This window comes from Schistocerca nitens, chromosome 8 (assembly GCF_023898315.1).
Source record: "Schistocerca nitens isolate TAMUIC-IGC-003100 chromosome 8, iqSchNite1.1, whole genome shotgun sequence".
Classification (NCBI taxonomy): Eukaryota; Metazoa; Arthropoda; class Insecta; order Orthoptera; family Acrididae; genus Schistocerca; species Schistocerca nitens.
Window position 1 is genome coordinate 206,076,811 of NC_064621.1, and position 17,427 is coordinate 206,094,237.

The 17,427-nt window shown below is 40.4% G+C and overlaps 1 protein-coding gene across 1 annotated transcript in view; it reads left to right on the top strand.

Annotated features, from left to right (window-relative positions):
• The window catches only part of LOC126199488 (lutropin-choriogonadotropic hormone receptor-like), a 648,355-nt gene that overhangs the window by 281,626 nt on the left and 349,302 nt on the right, over positions 1 to 17,427 (top strand). The gene's annotated exons all lie outside the window — the stretch shown is intronic.

Sequence of the window (17,427 nt, forward strand, 5' to 3'; positions counted from 1 at the left end):
CGAGCAGCTGCTCGTGTTCTTCGTTTTATAACTTTGACTGGCTTGTCCAGAGACATCTAACTCTTTTACTTATTTTATCTGCATCTTTGTAAGGACTTTAACGCCGGCCGGTGTGGCCGTGCGATTCTAGGCGCTACAGTCTGGAACCGCGTGACCGCTACGGTCGCAGGTTCGAATCCTGCCTCGAGCATAGATGTGTGTGATGTCCTTAGGTTAGTTAGGTTTAAGTAGTTCTAAGTTCAGGACGACTGATACTGATGACCACAGATGTTAAGTCCCATAGTGCTCAGAGCCATTTGAACCATTTTTTTTGTAAGGACTTTCTGGTGTCCCCCCCCCCCCCACCCCTTGAGTTTTACTGGATTCTATGTGCTCTAACAATTGTGACTGGGCGCTAATGACCTCAGTAGTTGAGCGCCCTTAACTCCCCCCCCCCCCCCAAAAAAAAATAAAAAAACCAACCCAGTGCCGAGTGACTTTCATCTTGAACTGAAGAAGTGGCTAGGAGGATAGTGGTTCCAAATAACGAGGAGTTGCGAGACAATATCAAGACTCAATTCACTAGCGGAAACGTGGTGTGAAGAATGAATGTATTGGAAAGTTCATCCATAGGTACGGGAAAAGGTCCTAATCGGTACGGTGATCACGTAGAAAACCAACCATAAGTGGAAGAAACTTTTAGTAATAAAAGAAATTTTTCATTTACGCTTGTCTTTTATTTATGGCCTAAAGGAGGTTGAAAAAGAAAAACCCTCTTATAACTCGTTACGGCCTGTACTAATTTTTTCTCAGGAACACGAATGCAAATGGATAGGAATTATGGTGCACCGCAAGCGGTTTCACAGTACGCCGATGTCGTTTTCGCTTCCCCTTCCTTTGTCGGGCTACAGTACGTACTCATAACACAGAGTTTTTGAAACCTTTATGTTCAAAATTTTGAAGATTACTGAGACCTTCGACTGATATCTCGTGACATGGGGACCCGTCCGAAACTTTCGCACTTTTATAGCCTTAAATAATGACAACATTTGGAATAAGTGTGGTCATTGGGATGTGGGTAATTGTGGGAATGAAAAGAAAACATTTCTAAAAATCAATAATAACCATGAATTAATGAAGAGAAAACGTCTTTAACAGTTAAATATAATAATAATGAATATATGACATCCTTGTACATACATTTCTGTGTGTCCAAAAATGTGTTCTGCTTTCGGAATGTTTGTCCCGGCTTGTACGACTGGCAGAGATCAGGGACTGTCAGTAGGGAAAGTATAACTTTAACTCGACAAACATTTTCAGTTATAGTAAGTAGTAGCATATAGGTAAATCCAAATTGAGGCTGACAATGTCGTTTCGGAAAGCATATTCGTTCAGAAAAATCAACTCGTACGACGGAAAGACATAATGAACTACCGCAGTGGCCTGTTGTTACCTATGACAATGCTATACACAACATATCCCTTTAATTAGTACTTTAAAACAACTAAAATTGTATTTGTAATCAGATAATACGAAAAGGGAGTCTCTTATTCGTGATTAATGTTCGTGAATTACATGTATGAAGCTGGGCATCCACGACGCCCCTCCGTCTACAATAGTTAAAAGTTTCCTTTATGTCTGAATTTTCCACAAATAGTAAGTTTTAGCGCGAAATCGGTTTGCAATGTCAGAAGCCGTTTACAAAACTTCGTCATTCATCCCCGTACGCTTAGTACATGTCGAGAAAAAGGGATAATAACTTGACAGACAATATATGTGGCCAGGAAACAATAGTCAGAAATTTCAAGCAGTGCGATGTCTCGAAACAGCAATGCTTCATATTAATGTGTTCAGGAATTATTTATGTTTCTTAACAAAAAACTGCCTGCTGTATCGATGTAGGTGAAACGACCTAGAAATACAATACGCAGCCGTCTGTAAAGTGTCTGCGGTGTTTACCTTTGTTTACAGTTCATGCCTCGTTGTCGAAGATGGAGCATAGCTCATTCAGGGACTTGCAGGTATGTGTTTGTTTGGTGCAACACGACGTAAAGCCTGGAAAGCCTAACGAATGTTCATGATAAACGTCGTCCTAATTTACCGCAGCTGATAGAAAGAGAAACTGTGTACTTCAAATCACTGACGGCAGGCTAAGGCTCCACATTAAGAATTGTTCGCACAATGCAATATGAGGATAAATAGGTGTATAATGTGGGAGAAGGTTCATATTATGTACACGTAGACTTGCCCATGAAGTACAAACTTCGAAGACTACAGAGTGGAGAGCAGCAGCTACACCCTTGTTATACAGGGCGTTTCCGTAACAGTATGCAAAAATTTTACAGGACTTAGAGGATGCTCCACTGAACATTTTGAGGTAGGGAACGTGGGGTCGGAGAAGCCAGCTGAAGGAGATAACAGGAATAAAATCACGCTAGTGTGTACCTGTATATTTACACTAGTTAACTGCAAATACCATCATTGACACAATGAACGTACCATTTGTACTGTGTCTTACAAAATATGCAGAAACTGACGGCAATCAACCAAAATGCAAGCATGATATCGGCGAACAAGATTCTGACGCATCCTGACAAAAATCCCTGGTGTGTTTCGAATCATGTCACAGGCAGCTTCAGTTCTGGAGACTAATCCCATCTCCGTATCCTCTGGGATCTCATACACAGGTGACTTTAGATATTCCTATAGGAAATAATCAAGAGGATTCAGGTCACGTGACCTCGCAGGCCATTGAATAGGACCTCCCCTTGCAATTCAGCGATCAGGAAATACTATACCGGTACTGCTGTATTGTATTGTACTATACGTCTCTGAATAGAAGTGGGTAATGACTGGGTCTGTCGTTGATTCACAGCACGCTCTGTCTTACAACAATATAAATACAATGCAACAGAGCCACCTGAGGGACAACAAAAGTGAACAAACACTGCGTCATGACTTCCTGGTAATAAGACTCGTCTTTCCTTGCAGGAAATGAAAAAAATGGCTCTGAGCTCTATGCGACTTAACTTCGGAGGTCATCAGTCGCCTAGAACTTAGAACTAATTTAACCTAACTAACCTAAGGACATCACATACATCCATGCCCGAGGCAGGATTCGAACCTGCGACCGTAGCGGTCGCTCGGCTCCAGACTGTAGCGCCCAGAACCACACGGCCACTCCGGCCGGCTAGGAAATACAGAGTTTATATGTAAATAAACAGCACAGAACGTGTAAACTTGTACACATATTACTTGTAAATTTACTAGACAAAGCGATAGACAAGTTTACTTCCATATCTCGTTAAGCTGGCTTCTCCGACCCAGGTTCCCTGTCTCAAATTGTTCAATGGAGCATTCTCTATGTCGTGTAATATTTTTTCACTCTCTTACGGAAACACCCCGTATACAAAGTCTGCAAGCGATGGAGCTAAATCAGTTTGAACACAGAATTAATATCTGCCAATGTGTTACGTATGCACCGACTCGCATCACTCCCAATAGTTCGTGTCAATTAAACGTATTACTCCCTGATACAACAATTCATGACGATAAGGCTAAATCCTTTCTGACAATCATTTTCTTATCTCAAAGTGTTAATTTTGAATACTCTAACATCTTGCCAATTTTGAGCTTGTAGATTTGGAGTGCCTTTTATTTTACACGAAAACTGTTGATTCCTCAGTTTCATTTGAATGAGCGTGGATGTGTTAACCGACTTAAACTTATTATCGTAAAAGTTGCTACTGCCCATTCCTTCCCCTTGATTGAGCTTGTTATGTGCTGTGAGAAATAATCTCCTCATGTACAGTAGTGCACAAGAAAAAATTGTGTACTTTTTTGACAATACACATTACTGTTTACCTGACACTGAAAGTGCCAACGGCCTTGTCCCAGTGGTAACACCAGTTGCCGTCAGATCACCGATGTTAAGCGCTGTCGGGCTTGCCTAACATTTGGATGGGTCACTGTCCAGGTCTAGCGAGTGCTGCTGTTAAGCTGGCTGCACGCAGCCCTTACGAGGCCAATTGAGGAGATACTGAAATGAGAAGTAAATGACACCCGTCATGGCAACTGACGACTGGGGGAGCGGTGTGCTGACCACATGCATGTGGTGACACCTAAGCCCCGAGGATGACATGGCGGCAGATCGGTGCCGTTGGGCTTCATGGCCTGGTCGGACTCTGTTGTCTTTTTAACACTGAAAATGTCGTATTCACCAAATGCTTTTGGTGTCAACTGTAAATATGTGCCGCCCGGTGTGGCCTAGCGGTTCTAGGCGCTTCAGTCTGGAACCGCGCGACCGCTACGTCCGCAGGTTCGAATCCTGCCTCGGGCATGGTTATGTGTGATGTCCTTAGGTTAGTTAGGTTTAAGTAGTTCTAAGTTCTAGGGGACTGATGACCTCAGACATTTAGTCCCATAGTGCTCAGAGCCATTTTTGTAAATATGTGTCAGGAAGAGAACCCCTACCACAGAAAGTAGTCGCTGTTATGGAGCGGTTTGCTGACACGTGACAAATAATACAGAATTTTCACGGGGCCAAACAGAGTCAGGCAACATTTATAGCAATATGATGGCCACACGGATTAGCAAGCAGTTTACAAAAAATTATTAATAGAAATTTCACATTGCCTAACTGTGGTACGAGGATGTTACGCCGCGGTAGTTCAGTGTTCACTTGCTCTGATTCGTCTTTGACTCTGGTCTAGTCCTGAATACAGTGAATGAACTACGATTACCAGTACCTGTTGAATGTCCGGCTTAGCTCTTCTTAACTGTAGACATGGTCCTAATGCTGTTTTCAAGTACTGCGCCATACTGAGCTAATACTGTGCTAAGACTGACTTGAGTGGAGCCATGAGTCGGCTTACATCCACGTTTAGCAGATAGATCCCCACTTTGGAACTACGAGGATGAGTCAATAAATAAATCGCAAACTAGAACAGACATCAGAGACGCGTGGACCAGCCTGAAGACTGTCTTCCTTTTCAATATACTACCTTTGTAAGTTTAAACACATATCCCATTGTTCGGGAAGGCGTTAAAAGCCTGCAGCACGGAATTATTGAGGCAGGGTTTGCATCTAAGGAGTGACCTCTCGGGGTATATCAAGATTATTTGGTTCCTTACGTTTCTAAGAAACACAATACGTTTGTGTCCTGGGAGTTGCGAAATGCATCTATATCTACATCGATACTCCGCAAGCCACCGTACTTTGCGTGGCGGAGGGTACTCTATCCCACTCGCTGGAGCTCTCCTGGCGATACCCTTGTCTCTGATGAACACTCGCCGTCCAGGCAACACACTGGGCCACTCACATAGCTATGAACTTACTTCATCTTTTCGCACCTCCGTTAATAATGTGCCATCACTGGATAACCGGGGAAGCCAGGACGCTCCTTGTTTGTGACTTTTTCTTGTCCTTTCATGAACTGCATAAAATTGAACACAGATTTCCATTAAATACCTCCGTGACAATATACGGGATGAATTTCGATATAGACGTGCTCTGTGGACAGCCCCAACGCTCACAGATATCGCGTTGTTCTGGCCGGTACACACTAGTAGCACACGTACCATCTTTGTCTGCGAATCGTTAACCATTGGCCTCAAAATAGTGTTCATTGCCTACCTTCCACGCGAAATTGGCTGCCACCTTTTAGATATGTATATATGCGAAATTTAATATGATATCCGGTATTCTGGCGTCTGGGACTTATTTTTTTGACTCACCCTGGTGTTTGCGGGACGTAAGGCGGAATTACAAAGTACGTCCCATCTAGTGCGCCCTCTGTTGGATGCTGCCCTCAACTCAGGTGCGCCTAAGTACTGCCGGCTTGTGTGACCGAGCGGTTCTAGGCGCTTCAGTCTGGAACCGCGCGACCGCTACGATCGCAGGTTCGAATCCTGCCTCGGGCATGGATGTGTGTGATGTCCTTAGGTCAGTTAGGTTTAAGTAGTTCTAAGTTCTCGGGGACTGATGACCTTAGTGCTGTCATAGTCTTCAGAGCCATTTGAACCATTTGAGCCTGAGTACTAGGCAGTTTGGCGCTCCTCCATGTATGCCTGTGTTCCGTAACTTCTGAAGGCCACTTTAGAAAGGAATAAAGTACTGTGAATTTCAGGTCTATAGTCATGGTTGGGTTTATTTTTTTATATTCTTTTTACTACCAGTCTTTACAACCCCACATAGCGAGGATCGATCAGTTGTAACTAGAATAACTGCACTTGAGGTAGTCCGCATCCACATACCCTGTACCACTTCTACATATGTTGCAAATAAAATGCATCTCGGACGACCAAGAATATTACATGATTCGGGGAGCAAAGATTTCTGGAAGAGTACGCTTCCGTGCTTAATTTAAAATTCGCAAACAGTGCGACACACCTGCGTGATAAAGCACGATGCTGTACTCTTGATGGAAGAGATTGCTTTTCACTGTCTTTGTTTCGCTGTTTCCGGTCACAACGAAGCCATTGGCGACGGAGAATGAGCTCACCTTGACAAGCCGGTGGCCTCAGTCGGAGAACCATCCTGGCATCTTTTACTGCTGTTTACGAAATGTTACTCAATCGACATCGGTGATATTCAGGATCTGATGAATCTTCCTTTGCTGCTTGGCTGTAAGTTTCTCTTGACATTTTAAATAGACGTTTTTTCCTCTAATTTCATATATTTTCTTACAAAAATAAACACTTAATTTGTAGTATCACATGACACATCCATATTGCTACACCATAATATTAGTTACAACGAAATTGTAACAATTTGTCTCATACATCGCTATTACGTTTTCAAGCGCGGTTGAGCAGAGATATGTAGAAAGGTCTCGTTATCGTTAAAAGAGCAAAGATAATGAGACACAAACATTAACAGACACCTGAACAATATTTACCCTCGCTGTCTTTGTTATTTTAGCTGCACGCCCTCCAGCGATCACCGACTAACAGCACTCATTCCACTGGAGCCGTTAATTTAATATTTGAAAGGAAAAGTAGTTTCTCTCCCATTACTTCTAACAGCTTCCTCCATCAAACAACTTTGAAATTTTCTTTAACCGTGCACGATAAAACCGTCTGATGACATGTTCAAAAGCTATATCTCCTTAACCACTTTACCGAGCGAGGTGGCGCAGTGGTTAGCACACTGGACTCGCATTCGGGAGGACGACGGTTCAATCCCGCGTCCGGCCATCCTGATTTAGGTTTTCCGTGATTTCCCTAGATCACTTCAGGCAAATGCTGGGATGGTTCCTTTGAAAGGGCACGGCCGATTTCCTTCCCCATCCTTCCATAATCCGAGCTTGTGCTCCGTCTCTAATGACCTCGTTGTCGACGGGACGTTAAACACTAATCTCCTCCTCCTCCTTAACCACATCTTTTATGTTATAGACGAACTCTTCATTATAATCAAAAGATATATCATTTGCACGAAAAAGGTGAGCATTTACAGGCTGTTTCATGTATTTATTAGGGTCAAAATCAAAACAAATAGTAATGGACGTCAAACCGGGTACTTCGAGATATCAAACTAATAGTCAGAAATGAACGTTAGGTACTTACAGACATAAACAACCTACACCTAATGATAATACCTGAAAACCAGTGGGATTTCTCCCGTGCCCCCCCCCCCCACCCCCGCGCCGCCCTGTTGAGCCGTGAATGACCACCTTGGACGCCATGCATTTAATTCGCAGTTACTGGCAAAGAAGACAGTTGTGGGAAGCTTCATTTATGGTGTCAGCCTGTGTGGCCTCGGAGGAATTCCACTTCAGATGTTATCAAGCCTGCGTAAACAATCATAACCTCTAAGTTGAACTATAGTGCGTTGCACTTATCACCACCATGATTCTTGCCCTTTCAACTAGCTTTTATTATATTGGGAATTTGTTATAAAACTGATGAAGTCGAAAAACTATGTAAGAGTTTTTAAATTTGTGAAGTGGAAGTAAAAAGCGAGAACTATACTCAAGACAACTAGGAGACTGGTAATGAAGTATAGAAAATACGACGATACCTACTTATATATTGGTTTCAAGTGCACTGTTGTCAACAGTGAAAAGCGTCCACAGTGTGTTTTGTGTTTGAAAGCACTTTCTGTTGAGTGTACGCTATCTAGCAGATTAAATCATCATTTAGAAAGTGTTCATAAGAAGGATGTGGTCAGACGAAGAGAATATTTTTCTAAGAAACTGAGTCAAATGAAAGAATAAAATTTGTCATTTGCTAAGCAGGCGAAAATCTTTAATGAAGCACTTTTAACGTATTGCAGTACAGCTTACGGAATAGCAAAATGTAAGAAAGCCCATACATCTGCAGGAGATCTTATTCTACCCTGTACTACTGACATGGTGTCCGTTACGCTATGTCCATTACTTCGTCTGCTATTAGTCGTCGAATTCAAGATGCAGGAGAAGATCTTAATGAAGAAATGTATAGAAAAAAATAGAGGGAGGGATTTTCATTTGCTGATGACGAGGCTGTTGACGGCGTAGAAATGCTCATTTAATTTTCTATGTGCGATGTGTTGATGAAAAAAGTAACAAAATGATGGAAAATCTTTTTTTGTAAGGAAATAAATGCAGGTACGACATGCAGATGTTTGTTCGAAATAGTGGACAACTTCATGACAGAAAATCATATTAACTAGGCTCTCTATGTTGACTTGTATCAGGGCGATACAATGGTCTACAAGCACTTACCCTCTGCCAAGCTTCTGTTATAATCCACAGAGCAGCACTTGCTTTGCAACATTTGACTGTTGATCTGAGACAATTACTCCAAACTGTCATAAATGTGGTGAACTATTTTCAGATTCGTCCCCAGGAATCCAGATTTTTTTTTAGATATGTCACGATATGGGGTTGAATATCTCTGGTACTTTATAGCGGCACTCAGTGGCTTTCCACAGGAAGTGATTTATGACGCACGTGTTAACTTAGGCGAGTAATCTGTTCTTACGTGGGAGAAGACAATCATGTCAGTGATAAGTACTTTATAGAAACTAATTTTTTATCAAAGGTCGGATGTAGTGTATCTGAGAAGTTAAACTCACTGAAAAAGTCTCTGCAGCGAAGTGAAACTCGTTTCAGTCAGCTTCCTGCCAAAGTTTCGGCCTTCGGAAAGAAGCTTCTTCTTTGGAAGAAAGAAATGAAGGGCGGAGGAGAAATGGACTACTCCCCATGTCTGCAGCATTTTATAAACGACAAAGAGATAGGCCTTACTGCAGGTACTTTTTCCTATAACTGAAGAACAATTCTCTTAACTTCATATTCATTTTGAAAAATACTGTCCTGAGAAATGTGATTCGTTTCTGTGGGGTCAAAATCCCTCTAGTAATTACTCTCCATTTAAGTTCAACATTGCAGAAGAGGAGGAGTTGATAGAACTTTCATCTGTTTCTTCACTAAAAGTGAAGTTTTCATCAATGATATTGTCAGCATTGTTGTATTCAATAACAAAAGTGTTTCCGCACATGAGAAAGAAAGCACTGAAGGGATTAATTCCTTTCGCAACGTTCTATATTTGCGAGAGTGGATTTTCGTCAGTGCCTGTCATTAAAACCAAGTACGTTATTTTTTTCTAATTAGTTCAGTTTTTCAAGGTATCATACAGGAAAGCCAAGGGAGCGACATAGGTGGTCGGGAGAACCACTGCCTTATGGCATGTGCTCAAAGTGACGACTGGCAGTCTCAACGCATGCATCAGAAAGGTGGACCAGACATGCAACATGCCCAAATATCCCTGTCATCTTCGCACAGTGAGAGAGGTAGCTACGACTCTACTGAATAGTTGTTCATTTTCGAAGAACGACTTTCTGTAGCCTCATAGGAAAAGTCAATAGGACTGTGATACAGGGATTCATCTCGACAATGGATACGACCTTCTCTTCGATTTCTGTTGTTAACTTAGGTTCTTCATTTAGTTATATTTTTAAAATAAGAGACCTTACAAAATTATTCTAGACCACCTACTTTTGAGAAATCCTTGAACAAAAAATTTTAAAAACTCTGGCTTGTAAGCGCATTCTGTTTTCAGGTGTTCATAGACATAAACATAGACCGGCGTGGGATGGTTCCACGTTGTTTTGGATCCCTATCCTCTCACTGATAACCGTTTTTCGGATGAACAGCAGGTAACATTAACCTTCCAAACTTGTTGACAGTGAATAAGTTCCTATTACTTAATCTTCCATAATTCCAGCCCACCAGTAGATGGAAAACCGTTGCCCGTGGTCTGAGAGGGGTGTGAATTTCTGTCACGTCATAGACGTCTATTACGACAGTTGTAAGCAGTGTCACGGTTGTAAGATGCCTCATCCGTGAACTATTTAATCTGAAGGAAACCCATAATTGCAGAACTGCGCTTAGAAGCCAGTTTTTAAAATTTTTTGTTCAACGATTTCTCAAAAGTAGGTGGTCCAGAATAATTTTTAATTTAAAGATATACGCAAATGGAGCACCTACGCTAAAATTTCAGTTAACCTCTGTATTGTTATAATATATAATATTGTTTTATTTTTATAGAGACACAGGAAAAATTCTATACTTACAATCTCTTAGCAACATTATGAGTACTCGGTTACGTTTAGTTTTTCAAACCTTTAGTGTGCCTCTTCAACATTAAACATTTCATCTTCCCTGGTACCTTTTCCCCATGTCCTTAATGTACTGGTGGGAACGTTCTCCTTCCTGTGTATAATAATGTCCCATATTTTCAGGGAAATAGTGTATGACTGTAGCAAGTGGACTTTTACACTCATGCTACAAAAGAAACTGTTTGATATTTTTCATGATTTTTACAATGTTCTTGTAGCTTTGATATTTTTTATTCCTTAGAAAGTTTCCCATAACAAGCCTGATGACAGTCCATGTGTTTTTATCACTAACAGTCATTTTATTCTCAAGTTCGTGATTTTTCATCAATCTTTGAATTTGAGGACCAACGAAAGTTACAGCTATCAAATTTCTTGACAGAAAGATACTTAAAGCAGACCGATCAAGTGTAAGAGCCCTAACAAACTGCTTGGTTTGTTGTTTGGTTTGGGGGAGGGGAGCAACCAGCGAGGTCATCGGTCCCATAGGATTAGGGAAGGGAGGAAAGGAAATCGGCCGTGCCCTTGTCAGAGGAACCAACCGGCGTTTGCCTAAAGCGATTTAGGGAAATCACCGTGAACCTAAATCGGGATGGCTCGACCCGGGTTTGAACCGTCGTCCTCCTGAATGCGAGTCCAGTGTGTAAACCACTGCGCCAGCTCGCGCGATTTAGGGAAATCACCGTGAACCTAAATCGGGATGGCTCGACCCGGGTTTGAACCGTCGTTCTCCTGAATGCGAGTCCAGTGTGTAAACCACTGCGCCAGCTCGCTCGGCACAAAATGCTTCATGAAGCTCTACTCGATATGTAGTGACTGAAACAACGTCTTTTTTGGGTGTGGTGTACAAGCGGTTTATGCAAAAGGTTTCTTATCCCAGGTACTGAATGTCTCCGATTTTGACAGACATTTACACTGGAATGTTTTTACTTTGCTTAGCCACCCTATTCATCTTTCTAAAAAAAATCTGTAACTAAAGATAAAATAAATAATCCATTATGAAAAAGCTCTACTTCAGATAAGAAAACAAAGAATATTTTTGAAATAATAAAAGTATTATTTAAGAATAAATTTATTTCCAGTCATCTGATATCATGCATACCAGTGTAATCCACTGCCAGAACTAACCAAGTTGTTCAAAATAATCTCTCTGTTCCTGCACCTGCCATTGGTTCAGTACCTCCCTACAAAATGTACACAGGAACGTACCAATCATCTAATGCGCCCGCGCCGTCATAATAACTTAACATTAGCAAGGTCTTAACGCCGACTCGCCCTGTCACCAGCCTACAAGCCATTGGATTCATCAGGCCAAAGTAGTTCGACTCGTTCACTCTTACACTCGTCTACCAGCAAGGTATTCTAGTTTTCTGTCCGAAATTATCCAGTCGTAATGATCATTCTGTATTGTCGACGGTCAGTTTGTTAAAAACTGGGGTGACAACTAACAATAAGCACCATTTCCGAGACACTGACATGCCGAAATCGAATTTCACATTTCCAAAATACAGCCATTTTACTATCTTCTTCTTCGCTTCCTAGCAAATAAATTTTTCTTCATTTGGCTGTCGTTCCCCAGACATCCCGGTAGTTAGCGATGCAAAACACTAGATCAGTCCACTTTTGCGATGGCAATGCGACAGGAAGTCAATGTGAAGAAAGTGGAATAGCAGTAATCTGGCTTGCAGTACTTCAGGACGATGATAAAACAGTTTTTAGTCAGTCTATAGGTATTAAATTTTGAAAGCTCTTGTTTAATCTTATAATAGTTCCAAAGGTGCTGATCCTACAGGTTCGTAAATCATTATTTATGTGACCTGAATCATCTTTTACGATTACTCTGAGTAACAGTGACGAAGCGGCGACCAAGGCTTGCTGTGTTTTGCAGCTGCTATGTCACTGAGTTTCCAACAATATCGAACGATTTAGTCGTGAAATTAAGTGCGTCACTGGTGGATTTCATTACTGTCATCAAATAGACTAATTCACTGAGGGAGGTTTGGAATTGACGAAACGTTGTACAGAGCTGACTGAGGAGATAGGGGGGAATGCAGCTGTTGTGATGAAACTTCACTCATGGCTGACCTTCTCTCCGTATTCTACAAGTTCTCAGGCACTCACCCTAAAAACCAAGCGTAATCACTGTGTGAACAATCGGTTCCTCTTAAGAAATGTTGTCAGTCGCTTTGCAACGTGGTCTTGCTGTGACATTTCAACAAGATTCCAACAAGTCATTTTATCAGATCATGTCGAGCACTTTGAGTATCAAAACATACTGCGAGTACGAGAAATATACTTTGAAGATGCCTTCCTGAATAACCTACAGTTCAGAGGAAAACAAGAAATTGTACTTTTCTGAAGGCGGAATTCTCAAAACATACTGATTGTAGACACAAACACCAACAAAATGTGGACTTTTTTGACGAAAATCACATCAGAATTAAAATAACGAATGTAATGTTACTCACCTGATAATCCGAACGATTAAACAAGTGCACATAGCAACAAATCAGTTCAGATCTTGTTCTTATCTTTACCACGTAAACTTTTCTTTTCATCTTCCTCTATAGGCAGAGAACTTATTGACAGAGAGTATCAACACTTAAACTTCCCGTTGGTGAGTTGATATAATAATGAGCTGACGTATCATAATAGAGGTACACAAAACTATTGTAGTCAAAACAATGTTGTTTCAGTAACACTAGAATACATCTCCGTTATTATTGACTAATTGCTTCAGAAGTGACATTACGAGCTAAAATAGTGTAGTTAGTTGAGAGTAAAAAGTAAGAATGGACGAAATTATTCACCTGCGGTTGCCAACTCCATATAGACGTGTGATGTTGCCAGCTGAAAATTAAACATATTATTTTATTGGAAGTTTTAGTCGAAATATTCCGTATGCTGCTGCTTCTGTGTAAACGATATTAGAGCTGGTAAGACTGCAACACTGTTGCATTGACAATAACAGTGGCAAAGTTCTTCATTTGTAGAAATTGAGTGCCAATTTTTAGATCAAGGATCTTCTTAGCAAAATCAGCGAAGTGAACTGGGAAGGAATGACCCAAGAATTTAGTCATAGTGAGCACATTCGTCTGCTTCGGCGGTAAAGTGTGACATAAGAGAAAAACTACCGTTCCGAATAGGCACAGAGCACAAAGAGGAACTAACATAACAATTCAACGTCGACTTGAAAAATTCTCGAGGAGCGTCAATTATGACAGTCTGGAGTTGCTCACAGTCAAATTGAAACGGTATCAAACGTCATTCCGAAATGCCAGTTGTGCACCATTGACAACGGGAAAAGCTGTGCAACGTATTTGGAGTACAAGAGCTGGTGTCGACAACGTTAAGTTCATGAGTCTTTCAGTACTGTTGTGAACTTATTTATCAGTGTAGAAGGCGCAGTCCGCTGATCTGCTTTCGAATTCTTGTGTATCATTTACAGCCTGTTGAAAAAAGTGTCCCAAATTCTTACTTCTTAGTATTGGTCGTACGAAAATAAAAAGGAGTGAAAGGAGAACGAGGAGGAAAAAAATACCCTCAAGCAACTCCGTCAGTCTTCTGCCTTGTTCGATAGGCCCCACACTACTTCTCCACTCTTGGCCATACTTTTACCGCAAATGCTTTGAGGAGAGATATGTGTCTTGGGACTGGAAATTAGCACAAGCGACTTACATCTATAAGAAAGGAACATGAATTATACACGGAATGAGACATGTGACAGTCACATGTTCTATAAATGCTGCACACTTACCACACAGTACCCTCAGCGTCATGGAAAGAGCAAAATATACAAAAAATATACTCCTTTGGGACATCAGACTAGGTTTACGCTTGACCATAAATTTCCTGACAAGACAGATGCAGCACATTGTCGTGGATGGAGAGTCGCTTGCAGACATACTAGGTAGGCAGTATTAGTTTAATCTTTCCATTTATTATTCATGAAGCAGAATTAGTACACCTTGTAGTTGGTTGTAGAGTATATCCCATTTGATAGAAAGAATTAATGACTCTCAGAAAATTCACTATAAGGAATAGTGAATTTGGGAAAACATACTATGTTCAGTTTTAAACAACAAGTAGTCATACGAACAACTGATGTAGTACCGGTAGGTAAGCAGAAGTTTGTAAACAGAGTGAAAGTTAAAAATTTTTGTGTGTACACAATGTTGAAACTTTTAATGGGAGGAAATGTATTACTTAGGTGATTTAACAATTCATTTCTTTTGCTCTTCATATAATTAGTAGTTTTAGAAATGAACGAATGAACTTCAAAACATGTTTCATTTATTCCTATTCTGTAATGTCTTATGAAACAATTTTCTTGCGTAACTCATCACTTAGAAAGGAATTATTGATTGCACAAGAAGGAGTTAGGTATTTTAGCTGCACCTTCACAACATATATAGTATATATTCCAGTTAAAATAATCATAAATAATCCAGCATAATCTGAGAAGAATGGAGATGTCCATACCTACAACATTATAAGAAAACTTATCTTTGTTACTCATTATTAACGCTGTCAATGGCGCAGGAAGGAGTTCAATATACACCAACAAAAATTTTAATCATTTATCCAACAACATACAATTTCTGATGGGGGTAAGCAAGTTTTAAAGCTTCGCTAAATTCATTTCTTCTGGACAACTCCATTTGTTCCATATGCGATTTTCTATATAAAACTGGTAGCCTGTATGAAGACACGGTTTGAAGTGTAGGTAGAGGAGTAGGAATGCGTGATAATATGTTCCTTAATATTAAACGGAGGCCATTGTGCCATTCAGGAACTCATAAGTAGCTAGTATGTAGCCATCCACTGAAATTAATCATGTATACATATCCTATGAACTAAATTGTGTTACACCATTTCGAAACAAGGAATCATTCAAATGATTTACTCAACATACAACTAACCAACTTGCTAACTACTGTTTACTGACGATGTTATTGTCTTTGAGAAGCATTATAACCGATTAAAACTGTAGTAGTACCTTTGGGAAATCATAATTTGCAAACGGCTGTATCATCACTTTATTAAACACCACGTTTTGGTCAGAAACGGACAATGATCAAATATCTACATACAACAAAAAAGACAAAACATAATTTCTATGCATGATTATAAAAGCAATGATAAAATACTTATCATAATTTTTACCTAATGTTTACTCAGTGTGTGTCATCATTAATCAGGTGCATGGCCAATCATAATTATTAACCAGCATCATGCCAGAAACCAATATATTAAATTCAGCTACAATAGTGGAGTACATACAGCCCACAGTATGTAATGTGGCTGCAAGGGTGTGAAACTCATATAGGTATTTCCTGTACCAGGATCTTGATTCCCTGCCAGGCCACTTGCAGCGCTGCAAGTTTACGAGTCCACCATCTCGATTTCTTATTGGGTGATTTAAGATATTTATTTTGCTTTCGTTCAAAATATAAGCTAGTTCCATCACACTGTGTTTCTGATTAGTTTCTCGTGTGTCTTTCACTGTTTGAATTGCACTGTAAATGCATAGCTCGTATTCTGCTCGCACCTGTAATAATGGGCAGAGCAAAAGATGCTGTATTTGCTTCTGTTTCATAGAAAACAGAAAGTGGTTTCATTGGATGTTGTTCTGTGGACTTATGTACATTTGTTACTACTTACGAATTCGTGTGTGGACTGCTCGATTTAAATGCATTCTTGGTATATTCCTTGTACCCTACTTTACGTTGTTCATATCCATTTTCGTATTTTCTCGTATTTTCTCGTATATTCGTTTCCAGATACACACTTTACCGCCAGACTACCAGCCCCACCCATAAAGTATAAATGAGAAATATCATCTAATAGGGGTATTTCGCAAAGAAAGGAGACGGATTTTCGCGCTAAGTTTTCTGTATTCGAAGTTCACTGCCAGGCCACTAGGAGCACTGCTGGCGGTCTCTGGTTACTGGGCCTTGCACTGCTCATAATTTTGTGTTCTATGTTGTAGTGGCGCGTGATCTTTAGTCACTGGAACATCTGAAAAATGGTATAATAAAAGGAACTGAAGATACCAGTATGGGTACTTGACAGGGCGAGAGAGTACTGTTGGGAATTATATCTCGGGTGCCAACTAGGCATGCTGTAGCCTTCCTACCATTGATCCAGTCACAAAATCAACAGTGCTGTGAGACAATGAAGATCTTATTATAACTGTTGCAACAAATTTCGTAAAATTATGATCAACGATGAACATCTCCGTATATTCGCGTAGTTGGGTAACGTAGGCTGTAGTCCGTTCAGATTTTTATTTTTTCAGGATCGCTAATTAATGTAAAAGTATTCATATTACTGGTTTCGGCAAGTCATCCAAACTACATAGGTGGCATGAAAATTCACGACAAAATTTTAGACAAAATATTTTGTCAATAGTCATGTCACATCTCCTGATGAAAATGACTTACCTAAACTGGTAATGGAAAACATTTATGTGATAATAACGGAGTCTGAAAGGAAAAACGGTTTCAATAAGACAAATTGGTTCGTCTAACTTTCACCTGATATTATTTCAACCCTTAGGTTATAGCGCAGTACCTGAATCACGAGGCGGCAATATCGTATTCGACACTTGTACTACTCATATTTTTTCACGTAATTCCAACCAAGTAATTGTCGAATTCCAATCAAGAACAAATAAGAAGATGAGAAACATAGTAGATATCCTCGGTGTAGTAAAGCAGCTTAAATCACTTAATTAAGTCAAGGCTTCCAGTCCAGATGGTATACCAGTCAGGTTCCTTTCAGAGTATGCAGATGCAATATCTCCATATTTAGCAATTATATACAACCGCACGCTCACAGAAAGTTCC